Source organism: Rhinolophus ferrumequinum, chromosome 15 (assembly GCF_004115265.2).
Source record: "Rhinolophus ferrumequinum isolate MPI-CBG mRhiFer1 chromosome 15, mRhiFer1_v1.p, whole genome shotgun sequence".
NCBI classification, from domain to species: Eukaryota; Metazoa; Chordata; class Mammalia; order Chiroptera; family Rhinolophidae; genus Rhinolophus; species Rhinolophus ferrumequinum.
In genome coordinates this window covers 13,258,233-13,272,001 of record NC_046298.1, presented here as the reverse complement: position 1 = coordinate 13,272,001, position 13,769 = coordinate 13,258,233, and positions in this window count along the sequence as shown.

Here is a 13,769-nt window from a genome sequence, read left to right as displayed (position 1 = left end):
CAATTTGGATGCCTTTTACTTATTTCTTGTCTAATTGCTGTGTCTGGAACTTCCAGAACTGTGTTGAATAAAAGTAGTGAAAGGGGGCAAACTTGCCTTCTTCCTGATCTTAAGGAGAATGCTTTTAGCTTTTCTCCATTAAATATGATGTTAGCTGTGGATTTCTCATACATGGCCTTTATTATGTTGGGATATGACCTCTCTATTCCCACTTTACTAAGAGTTTTTATCATACATGGCTGTTGGATTTTGTCAAATGTTTTTTGTGTATCGATATGACCATATGATTTTTATTTTTCATTTTGTTAATGTGGTGTATCATGATAATTGACTTGTAGATATTGAACCAACCTTGAATACCAGGAATGAATCTCACTTCATTGTTGGATGATATTTTTAATGTATTGCTGAATTCGGTTTGCTAATATTTTGTTAAGAATTTTTGCATCTATGTTCATTAGGGATATCGACCTATAGTTTTCTTTTTTTATAATATCTTTGTCTGGTTTTGGGATCAGGGTGATAGTCACTTCAGAAAAAGGGCTTGGGAGCCTTCCCTCCTTCTGGAATAGCTTGACCACAGGGCCCTCTTTGAATGCAGCATTTCACAGCACTATGGTTTTTAATTGATGCAAATAGGAACTTGTCTATTGTATTTTTAATTTGTCAAATAAACCTTGTCGTGAATTTATGCTCAACAAGCAACTTTTATATCACTAAGTCCCAGTTCTTCAATCTGTAGAATGTGGATAATAGAACCTGCCTCAAAAAGTAACTGTGAAGATTAAGTGAGACTATTCAAACATAATTTTTAATGTAGAATCTGGCATATTGGCAACCTGAAAGACAAGTCTCTTCAAATCATCAAATTTAGTATGTTAGTGTAGGACCACTTTCTAATAGGAAAGACTGTGAGGTGCTAGGATCAGAAAGTGATATTTCTGATCACTTCTGATCCATTACATATTTCTGATCCATTGGATATTTCTGATCCATTACAATCTGTCACCTACCTCTCCTGGTAAAATTGTTTTATTAAAGTAAGTCACAATTCTAAGTATGTCTGTCCCAGGCATTGAAGGTAGGCAAAGAAATAAAGGTAGGCAAAGAAATAACAAGCTATGATGACCCAGGAAGAGACTAGGAAGAAAAAAAAAAAACTGATAGAAAGATGGAGAGCATGTATCCATTCTTCTATTGTTAATGCATCTATTTGGTTTAAAAAATGTTCCAACAAATAATTATCATGAAAGAACATGCTGAACACGTATTTGTGTATGTGTTTCATTCACAGTACATTTTTATTAAAAGACAGAATATTCCTAGCTTCTTACTAAGATGTAATTGAAGTACCATAAAATTAAAAGTCATTGTAAGTCTATAATTAATTGAATTTTAATGCATTTATTGAGCCATGAAACTCTAGCAATAATCGAGTTTTAGAATATTTCTATCACCCTACAAGTTCACTATGGCTCTTTGCGCTCTGCATCCATCCCCTCCCACAAACTCAGGTAAACATTAATGTGCTTTCTGGACATTTCTTATAATTCAGTCATATAATATGTAGTCTTTTATCATCTGGATTTCTTTACTTAGCTTGTTTCTGAAGTTCATCCATGTTGTAGAATGTAGCAGTAGCTTATTCATGCCAAACAGTATTACATTTTATAAATATACCACATATTGTCTCTCCCATCATTAGTTTGTAGTGAGTTGGGTGATTTCTACTTTTCATCTCTTATGAATAATGTTTCTATAAATGCTTGCTTACAAGTCTTTATACAGACATACGTTTTTATTTTTCTTGGTTATAGCCTAAGAGTACAATTATTGAGTCGTGGTAAATTCATGTTTAACTTTTGAAGAAAGTACCAAACTATTTCTTTATTTGGCTGCACCATTTTACATTCTCAACTGTAATGTGTGAAGGTTCCTTTTTCTTTACATCCTAACCAGCACTTGTTATTGTGTGCATATATCTATTAAGTATATTTGCATTTATGTCATTAGAAATATTGGTTTGTAGTTTAGTTGTGATGGCTTTGTCTGAATATGGTATTAGGCAATATTGGCCTCATAGAATGAGTAGGGAAATAGTGTTTCCTAAAAGATTTTGCAAAGGATTATTATTTCTTCTTTTTCTCCTACAAAAATATTTTCTTGTATTTTCTCATTTTCTTTTTCTTTCTTTCTTTTTTTTTTTTAAATTAATGTTTAGAAGAATTCACCGGTGAAGCCATCTGGCAAGGGCTTATCTTCATGAGCAAATATTTCACTTCTAATTCCGTTTCTTTAATTGTTGGAGGTCTATTCAGAAGTCGAAGAGTAGAAGTTTTTGAGTGGCAAGTCCTGAGAAGTTAAAAAAGGGCTTTCAAAATATGGAGGAAAACACACACATGTAGAAAGGCAAGGCAAGACAGCACTTTACCCAGATTTAATACTGCAAGTGTTTGGGTAGCCCATAAAAGGGTGGAAAAATTCAAGAGCTATGGATGTATAATAGTCAAAACACAGTAAACCTGTTTTTTTCCCCATCTTATCTACATTAAATATATTTATCTTGTTTTGGATGAGAGATGGGACATACCATCCAAGCAGCACAACACATGTATTGCTTATAACTCACATGTCAAATGAACATCTCAAAATGGCCAAATATTTTCTGAACTCCTATTAGAAAACAAACGTTGGGTGTAGTTTTGCCACCACTGCCCTACCCCATATGCACAAGTCAGATATTGTTATCAGATCAATAATTTCCTGTTTCAGTTTCCTCAGACTACCAGAAGCAATTGCCGCAAACTAGCTGAAAACAACAGAAACTTTATCATAGTTCTGGAGTTCAGATATCTGAACAAGGTATCAGCAGGGCATGCTTCTGCAGAAAGCTTTAGGCTTTAGCTTCTGGTGTTTGCCAACAAGTCTTGGTATTCTTTGGCTTAAAGCTACAACACTCCAGTCTCTGTCTCTATCATCATATGGCCTCTTTCCCATGTCTCTATGTCTTCAAGTCTCTCTCTTCTTATTGGGATTTATGGGCCACTCTAATCCAATATGACCTCATCTTAACATCTGCAAAGACCCTATTTCCCAATGTGATCACATTCATAGATACTGAGCATTAGGATTTCAATAGATCTTTTAGAGAGAAACAGTTCAACTTGAAACATCCCTATAAGAGAGCTTTAAATACTCACTAAACTATTCCAAACAACCACTTGCAATCAATAAGGGCTGGGGTAGAGAATCAGTGTATTTGGGAAGGCACTATTGAGGGGTGTTAAAAGCATGCATTCTGGAATGAGACTTGATTTGAAGGCTGGCTGGACTTAAAAGCTGTGTGACTTTGTGAAGTTTCTTAGCCTTTCTGTTCATTAGGTGATGTACATACAAAATGAGAATCATAACTGGACGTACCTCATAGACTCATGGGAATTAAATGAAACAATATATGCAAAAGCACAATGGCTGGCATATTAAATAGTCAATATATATTAACTATTAAATTATTAATTTTTTGAAAATATTTTTAATTGCTTTATTATGAACACCATTTGAGCTGTTACATATGATTAGCATTGTGAAAATTATCAGAAGAATGAAAATAGCCTTGATTTTGTCTCCCAGAAACATGTAGTTCATATTACATGCAAGTTCAAAATTTACAAAAATTGAATTTTAGTGATTTTTATTATTAAAGTAATAATAGCTCCATAATGTCAAGTACAATTCTTTTTTTTTTACAGCTCTGTTTCTTTTGTTGGTCTCTTTTACTGTCTCTCGTTCTCTCCCTTTCTCTCTTAATATATATATTTAAATAGTACATGTATACTTTATATATAGAATTACAGTATTTTATTATATTTATAGCTATAGTACATGTAATATTATACATAAGCATTTTTCAAGTTTTATAAACTTGTGGAACAATTATTAGATTTTTATAATCTATTATGTGAACATATTAAAACTTAATTTTATAATATTTAGCATTGTATTTGGTTCCAATTTGACTATTATATTAATGTTAAAATATCTGACATCTTAAGAAAAATAAAACTGGTATGTTTTTTAAATTAAGTTAAAAAATATGACATAAAACTGACTGAATACTTAGGGGGAAAGTAGAACGTAAGTGCAGTCAAAGTAACAGAAGTAATGGCTAATTCTAGAGGCTTTTCACAGCAGATAAAAATCACACTTCACATATAATAAGCAGTTAAACTCAAGCTCTTATAAGAATTTCTTTATATAGGTTTTTTAAATTGTGAATCCATACATTTTTTCTGTGTGACATGCGCTATGATATAGTAAGTCAAAAAATAATGTTGATATTCATTGCTGTTACATTAAATCAACTTGCATTTGTGCTTCTCAATTATTTTACTAGGTTCTTGATTTATGGAAGTATTATATTCTGTTGGACTAGAACAGCACTAGAATAGTCAAGGGACAGAAAAGACTACAAATGACTTGTTTTTCCCCAAGCTTAAATTACTTAAACTTTTTTTTAATAAAAAAGAAAGGCATTGATATTTAATTTTTATTACTAAATTAAACATAATGATACGCACAAGGAACTTGATGAGAAGAAGGAATCCTCCCTCTTTACCTTTTTTGCTTTGGTTTGTATGTCCCCCTGACAGAGCCAGCTATGGACCTTAAAGGACATCAACATAAGAAAGAAATATGTTATATTTAGATACAAATTATCCATCGTGTAAGGAAAAAAACCCAAACTGTTCTACTAGGTTTAACAGACATATACCATGAGTTATGTGACTAACGTGATAGTTTTGTTCAGCTGTCAGGACCACCTGACAAAACTAAAATTCACGCTTTTCTCTCCTGCACCAAAAACCATTGTTCAAGATTATTTTCTCTAAAAGAATCTTGCTTGAGCTCGTGTATGTATTTAAAAATATCTCATGTGCAATTTTCCCAAGCATAATGGGAATGAGTAAAAGGGAAATGAATTTATCTGTTGACTTAAACTTTTGAGATGGACCTGTGTTTTAAAGAGTCAGTGACACTTGTCCCCTTAGGTAGGGATGGGGAGTTACTTTTATAATTGTTTTATAACAGCAACGTAGTATCTGAAAGCAGCGGAGCAACTTTTGTCACCTGTTCCAGGTATTTAAATTTATGCTGCTCATTTTTTCCCATGCATAATATATATGTATCCACCTTGGGTGCAAACAACATCAGAAGAAGGGAGAAAAAAAACACAAAACTAAATTAAACCAGCAGGATTAAGCCAAAATTTAGTTGCAGCCAGCTTGATCAGTGATGTTTTATTCATCAATCACCTGCATTACATCGCATTGTTTACGCACAGATTTCAAGCATAAATAGCAAATGTACCTCTTCATTTTGCTAGTGTAATATCGTGGATTAGTGTGGGGCTCATCAGTCTGTTAGATACCCTTAGGCGTTCAGGTGCTGCATAAAATAACTTCCTATTAGTTATATTAAACTTTTTTTAATGGAATGAAAATAATTTGTAGATGTTTTAAGATATAATGAGGCAGATTATTTAGTACTCAGGCTACTTTATAAAAGTAAGTTAGGCTTGAATTTATGCCACAAATTACGTATACAAATTATATATTTTTTCTAAGTTTGTGTGTTTTATAACTTAAGTATTTTTCCAATATTTGTCTAATTTTATGTTATGGTGGCAATGGAAATTTACAGGGTAAGCTGAGAGAAAGTGAGAAACCTACTTTATGAAAGGGTGGTCTGGTATGACCTCCATGAAAAGGGGGTATTTAAGCAGAAATCTGCAACGTATGGAGTCAAGACTGCAAGGGTCATAGGGAAGAGTACTCTAAATCGAGCCATTATCAAGCACAAAGACTCGAGGTCAAGGACAAGTTTGGTGTGCTCCCAGAACAGGAGGCATGATGGAGTGTCATTTGGCACTCAGTTCCACCTAATTCCAAAACCATGCTCTTTACACTATACCAGGCTGCGTCAGAAATACATACATACATGCATGCATACATACATACACGCACACATTCATACATACACACATTCATACTTACATACATTCAGACGTACATGCATACATATATACACATAAACACAAACAAATAAAATAAAAATGGAGAAAGTTACGTGTAGGAGTGTTCTTCCTTTTTCTGGGCAATTGGTCACTCTTTTCTTAAAGTCACTAAATCTCCACTTGTCATGCTTTTCTTATTTTTTTCTTTTCTTTCTTTCTTTTTCTTTCCTTTTAAAATTTTTTTGGAAGGCCCTTTCTTAACAAATGATGCTGTTTTCCAATCTAATGTTACATTTTACTAGGATATTTAAGGAACAACACCCAGTTTATATGTTGTATGAGAAATTTTATTTCCAGAATGGATGGGTAGATAGATGATAGGTAGATAGATAAATAGGTAGGTAGGTAGATCAAATGGATAAGATAGATAGATAGAAAGATTATCTATGTTTTTAACACTTTTCAGGAAATTCATGTCCAGGAATTTTACACATGTTCTTGAGCACTATTGAGCAACTTAAATTCATCAAGACTCCACATTATGCATTATGCAAATTTATTTCTGTAGTCATGACTAATAATCTCCATTGCTGGTTTTGATAAATTTATTTTTTATTATTAGTGCTATTAACACATTCATTTTTTTTATTCAAGAATAATACTGTTCTTACCATTGTTTGTGGTTTTTATAACAAAATGTAAAATGCAGTAAAATATAGATATAATACTTTGTTGCAAAAGAAAGTGAGATTTCAGCAAACAAAGGATCGACAAGTTGGTTAATTATGAGATAGCTTGAAATATACATTGTATAGCTTATATTTTAAAAACCTACATGCACTATAAAAGGCATTGAGGAGTGACAAAATATAACATTTAGAAGAGTGATTTTACAAAAGACTTTTGATTTTCCTTTTACCTGTGTGTATTATCACTCTAAGTAATTTAAGCTATTTTTATAAGATATATTGACATCTCTTTATAAGTATGTCTTCAACTATGTTTGCTTAAAGAAAATTAAGTAAAATATCTTAGAATTGCACTACACTTTGCACCTACAATAATAAGACTGTAGGTCTAATACAAAAAGAAGCCACAAATGGAACAAATACTTTTTTCTGTTGAAAGTGCATTGAACTAATAACAGAGAAGAAACTCTCAGATCAAAGATCCATACCTTATTCATAAACAAGTATAATCCATTGTTGCTCATCATATAGATTTCTTTGTTTCTCACCACACATAATAATTTGAAGGGATTTTTCCCGTAATTTAAAAGGTGCAACACTATTCAAGTAATTCTGAGAAGAGCCTCTGTGTGGCATTTGAATGCTTTATCCCATTCCAGACAGCAGTTTTTAATTGAGGAAACAGTGATGCAAATAAGTGACCTCTAAGAGCCTTTAAATTTTGATGTCCTCACATTCTATGTCAAGCCCGACTCTCAAAGAAACTGTCTCAAAGAATAACGACATGGTTTTGCTTTTGAGCTGCTATTAATAATAGTTCTTTATTCTTACAATATGACCTTTAGAAGTGTGGCTTGGTGCAAAATGCCTTGGAATAGGTGAATCATTGCTGGGAACATGGGTTCACATCCCAGCTTTGCCAATGACAAGCCCCATGATAGGAGATAGTTCACTTAAATTCCACCGATTCTCATTTAAAAACAGATAATTTCAAAATGTCTTTCTCATTATGAATTATAAATTTCAATGAGAGATAAGTTGATCTCAAAACCAGTCTTCTTAATTACAGTGAATACACAATGAAACCCTTCTCAGCAAACAAAGGGCTCTGTAAAGTTTTCAAATCTTGATTTGTTTTTTCCTTTTGGAAATGTGCAGTGAGTTATGATGGCCACTTGGCCTACTTGAAGCCCTTCAAATTGTCAATTCTTTACTCTTTCCAAAGCTCTGGAGGTCTGTTTTTCTCTGAAATGTTTGTTTCTCTCAATTTGTAGCTCTCTGTAGGGTCTCACACTCAGATCATACAATAAAAAACACAAACAAAAGTGAATAATCCTACCCCAAATTTATTACTGATAGCAATTTAAAAGACTCATTATCACAGTATGAAACATGAAAAAAGACAGATCATAATCAAAGAACGTGAGAAAAATGTAGCAAATGTGTGGGTACATATCTAGCTAACTATCTCAACATCTTTATGCGTGGCGTTATGCTGTTTGTGCGTGAATCAATAAATACATTTCTGTACTCACTTAACAGTGTTTTATTGGGATTAGACTATAGTTATAAATACTAATTAGAATTAAATCACTAGAAAGGAAATGTGCCCAGCATCTTCTACCAGCCTCCTATAAATGAAGAGTCTCAAATTGGTGGAAATTCATCAATTTTTGTTTCATACTTTTATCAGGGTTTTCTCAGACAAAAGTATGGGGGGCAAAGTCCCCAGGCTTCAAGAAACCATAAAATCTCATTGAAATTGGTTTCCTGCAAGTCAATAAAAAGGAAAAAAAAAAAAAGCCTCTCGGTACTCATGCACTGCTGAGTTGGTCGAATTGAGCCAATTCTAATTTTTCAGGGTTGTTGAACTCACCAGGGAGGGCGGGAGCAGACAGATGAAGTACAGAGTATTCTCTGTGCATCAGCTTCAGTGGAGTCCCTGTGATTTCTCAGGCTCTGCTCTGAATTCCCTCATCCTGGGTCTGAGTGCTCTTTAGTACTCTTCAGTCAGCACCTGTGGTGCCTTACTCGGGCAGCCCTGCCTCCTCGCTAATATAATGTGAGACCTCAGCCCTTTCCAGCCCTGAGTTACAGAACCTCAAGCCAGAGCAAGGCTGACCTTTGATTGCAGCTTCTCTAAGGAAGCGGGGAGTTCAGGGAATCTGTGAAAGACTTCAGGTGTCCCAGGGTGGAAGGAGCCACACGGGGGAAACCAGAAAGGGCCGGGAGAAGGGGAGGGAGAGACTGGGAAGAGATACGTGGTGAAGACTGGAGAGGGAGAAATTGCTGAGGAAACTTTACCAGTCCATGCCAGGGTTTCTCCGCCTTGGCACTACTGACATTTTGGGGCAAGTCAGTCTTCTCTGAGAAAAATGGAAGGCAGCAGGAAAAGAGGAAGACTGACAATGAGATGGGCTGACTCCATAAAAGAAGCCACAGGCGTGAGTCTAGGAGCTGAGCAGGGCTGTGGAGGACAGGACGTGGTGGGGATCACTCATTCATAGAGTCACCAGGAGTTGGAGCCAATTCAATGGCACGTAACACAGGATCCTTTTCTGTAGGTGTGTGGTGTTCTTGTGGGTGGGTATCCATATTGCAGGATATTTAGCACCATCCCTGGCTTCTACTAACTAGGTGCCAGTAGCACTGCTCCCAAGTGATCCAAATTAAAAATGTTGCCAAAGTGCTATATTTTAGGGTGGGGTGGGGGTGCCAAACTCCCCCATGGCTTAGAAATCTCCACGGTTTACAGGAAATACTTCCTACTTTTCCTTTTAATTATCATGCCCCCTCTTCCAGAAAGCTTTCCCTTGCTCTCTGTGAGATTTAGATCCCCCCATGCTCTATACTACTCTATTCTGGGTTCATTCAACAAATATGTATTAGATGCCTCCGTATGTACTATGTGTGTCCTAGAGATGCAGCAGCAAATAAAATTGACAAGGTTCCTGTCCTTAAAAAGCATTCATGTTTGAAGAGGAACCAGACAATGAAGTGCATATCTGTAAATGAGTGAGCTATTTGTGGTTGCTGTGAAGGAAATTAAATAGTGATGTGATGAGCATGCTACTTAGGAATTCAGGAGCTAGTTTAACTGGAGTGGTCATGGAGGCTGACAATTAAGCAGACATGTGAAAAGAAATCCGAACAACCACGCTAAGGAGGCAGCAAGGACAAGGGGCCTGACCTGGGAACAAACTGGGCTGATCTGAAGAACCACAGGAAGGCCAGTTGCTGTAGTGTCGTGAGCAAGGGGTAAGGTAGATCTGAGAGGAGTGACAAGAGCTCATCGTGGGCCAGCTAGTACAGAGACGAGTGACCCATGGTGGAGTATTAGGTTTTATTTCAGTAGTCTGTCATAGCTCTTAATACGCTATCCCTTATTATTCCTGCGGCCTTAAGAAGTTCATTGAATGCCTATTTTTTTAAGCTGTGAAATGGGTAAACATAGTGTTGTGAGGATTAAATAAATTGTGGTGACACTAATAAGCATTATTTAACGAAATAGTAGTTAGAGCATGGCATGCATTTATACCTCTTAAGCCTCAACACAATAGGCTTTATTCCTACTGTGTGATGGAGAAAAGACTTAGAATCAATGTTGAAGGCAGAGGAGGAGATTGTTGGTGAAAGACTGTGATGGAGAGGATAAGGCGCTCCAGAAAATGAGAGCAAAATGTGCAAAGCACAGCCATCAAAAATCCTGGCATGGAGAGTGGCTATAAGTGATTAGATATGGCTGGAGCGTAAGGTGCAAGAAGCAGGAGGAGAAATACCTGGAGAAATCATTTTTAAGTTGTTGAGGCTGTATAATCTTACAAAATGTAACTTTACTTCTTTGAGCATAAAAAGAGGTAACAATGCTTCTTTCATAGCATTATTGTGAGGGTAACATAAAATAATCTTTTATTACAGAGCCCAATGCAAAGTAAGTTTTAAAAATATACTAGGTATATAGCTAAATATCTGAATGATGCTTATTGGTGCACCAACGCCCATCTAAGCTCATTTCTGGTGATAAACTAACGTACTTTATCCACTCTATCCATTTTGAATAATGACTTGAATGAAAACACAGATCAGATTTTTTAGATTAACAAAGTTGGAATGGATAGTTAATATACCAAGTAGCAAAAATCATATCTTGAAAGACTGAAGTGATTACCTTTAACACAGATAAATGTATAGTCCTAAACTCACAGTCAGGAAAAAAAAAAAAAGTTTCTATTTGAGCTAAGACAGATGTGGGTGAACAGCCATTCATATGAAATATCAAAGGGCATTTCTGGGTGAATGCACACTCAATATGAGGTAAGAATGTGATCTATTTGCCAAAAATGCAGATGCAATGGTATTTTAGAAGCATTCATAGAGGTATATGTCTGATGTAAGGAAGTAATTATCTCACTTCAATAAAACCAAAGAAACTTATGGTGGTGACAGAAAATGGTTGGTATTTATAGGTTGTTTGAGTGATTGAATCTTTGAAACGAATGGCTGAAGTGGACAGTGTATTAAAACTAAAAACCCATCATCTCTAGTTAGTGTCCATTTAGAATGGAAGGTGTGAAAAATTCCCTAAAGATATGAAAAAACAGTGAGTGCCCTGAAAGGAAATGGAGTCCCTGATGTTGACCTTTATCCTCTCTTTTGATTCCTAAAATTCCACTAGCGTTAAGGAGGCCGGTAGACTAGTTGGCAGGTCTTTTCCAGGAAGTTGACCCTGAATCGCTTGCTTTTGACATATGGCCAATGAAGTCAGACTGCAACTCATCTGGGGAGTCTGCTGGAAATGTATAATGATGGGCATGACATGTACTCAGCAAGAGTGGCACAAACCCATACAAGGAAATTAGAATGCTTACAAAGAGGATACTCCAAAAAGAGGGTGCAGAGAAAAGCACAGCCTTCATTTGAAATAGAGCTTTAGTGAATTTCAAGAGACTGGAACATGTTTTAAGGAAATCTGGGCTTGCTTTCAAAAACTGGATCCATTTATAGTCTGAAGGGGAAGCCACAGGAGGCTAAGGGATGCTGGCTGAGATTTACTTTGAATTCCTTGATTTTCCAAATTTGAAGCTCAAAGTCAAATTCAAGCCCTGCTAACTACTAGAACCATGACAGAAGTTAAAAGGTTTTTATAAGTCCTTGAAAAAATGTAGCTACAGCTTGATGACTTTAATTCTGTAGCATCAGTAATGGTGTCTGGGTTGGATAATCCATATGATAATATTCAGTTTCACTCCCTGGTACAATCTCTGTTCATTCCTTGTTTTGAAAAGGTAGTACTCAGACAGGAATAACTGTGAAGTGTTTTATGTCAGATGATTCTTTTGAAGCCATGACAGTCATGACTTGCTTTGCATTCTTGGGGTGGATTTAACCCTCTGCAGCCATGGAATTTTATAAGAGCACGTGGAAACTCTTTGAAGCAGCAGGTACAGAGAATTCTACAGAAAAATGGTGAGCGTAAATTAAGGACAGGTGGACAGGTGCACCATTGACAGTACCAATTCTGGGTTTGAGAGATAGATAGATAGATAGATAGATAGATAGATAGATAGATAGATAGATAGACAGAGAGATAGATAGATAGACGATAGATAGATTCAGTCAACCTCTTAAAGCTGATAGTGATTTTATCTCGCAACCCCTTTTCACTGTAGACTTCCCTCCTATTACTCATTTCTCAAATTTTTTCAGCTAATATGGGTCTTGCTTTCAATTTCAGAAAGACTGCTTCCAACTAAAGTGGTCTTACTAGTATTACTTTCTGAGCTCTTTTCCACATATTAATGCCCATGTTCATTTTTACCCTTTTGATTACACTTCCTGTAGTAAACTGGATAGCTTAGGTTATGTTCCTAACAACCCCAAAATCTCACTTGCACAACACAGTAAACTCTATTTCTCACTCACTCTAAATGTTCTATGCATGCATGGGGTTCTGTTGAACCCTGTCACCCAGGGACCCTGGCTGACCAAGGCTACGCCACGTGACAGTTGCATCTGTGACACTAGTCCGTTCTGGGTGGGTGGAGAGAAAGAGTAGAAGCTTGTGCAAAGGTCGATCCAACCCTCTCTTTATAAATGATAGAAGTCAATTATAGTCATAGTTCTTGGCTTGGAATCCACCCACCATCTTGCTGTAGTGGAGTCGTTGTTAGGACCTTCACCTGTTATGAACTGACCTGTGGTACCAGTGGAAGGGCAGTACCAGCAAGAGCAGAAACCCCAAAACCCCACTCAGTTGACAAAGTCTGGGGAAAGTAGTAAAGATGAGGACTGGAGAACACTGTGACTGTTGTTAGGGAACACGACGGAGAAGACAATGACAGGCTGAGCGCTGGACTGAGTGATCAACGACTGAGGCAGGCGAAGTATAAACGCCAATACACCTTCATAGCAACACATAAAGATATCTCCATTTCCTAGATTCTGAGGGATGAAAAGCGGACGTTCAGGCCCAGTGCTTATTTATAAGAGTATTTCAGCTCCAGAGAAGGATGAATTTTCCATGTCAGCGATACCAAGGTCTGGCCCTAATTAGGAAGCAATAAAGCCAGGGACATGAAATGTGAATTTCTGAGTCATCCAAGTAAAAACGTCTTGATTCCCAGGTTTCTCTGAAATCTCTGGGCCTAGTGAAGTTGTTTCCTCCTGGTGAAGGCTAGTCTTCCTCTTCACTTGAAGCTGATTCACAAGATTTGCCTCGCAAGAAAATATGTATACCCTTAAGAATCCTCCCCCACTTTCACTCTGACACCAGACTACTAATTGGGGTGAAGTCACAGATGGCTTGTGACTGAGTGTGAGTGTGTGTGTGTGTGTGTGTGTGTGTGTATTGCACTAAAACACCAATGGACATGTTCTGAAGACAGAACAATAAAAATTAATCCTGCCAATGGATTAACTTTCATATAGGGTAATGGCTGGGGGCCTGGAAAGAAAATGATTGGGAAACTAGAGATTCGGGCTATATGACTTATGGAAGTGAGTCCAGATGTAAATATCTTTGTATCACATGCTTGTGCCCAATAGAATGCATCTACCTTTGTGGTAGG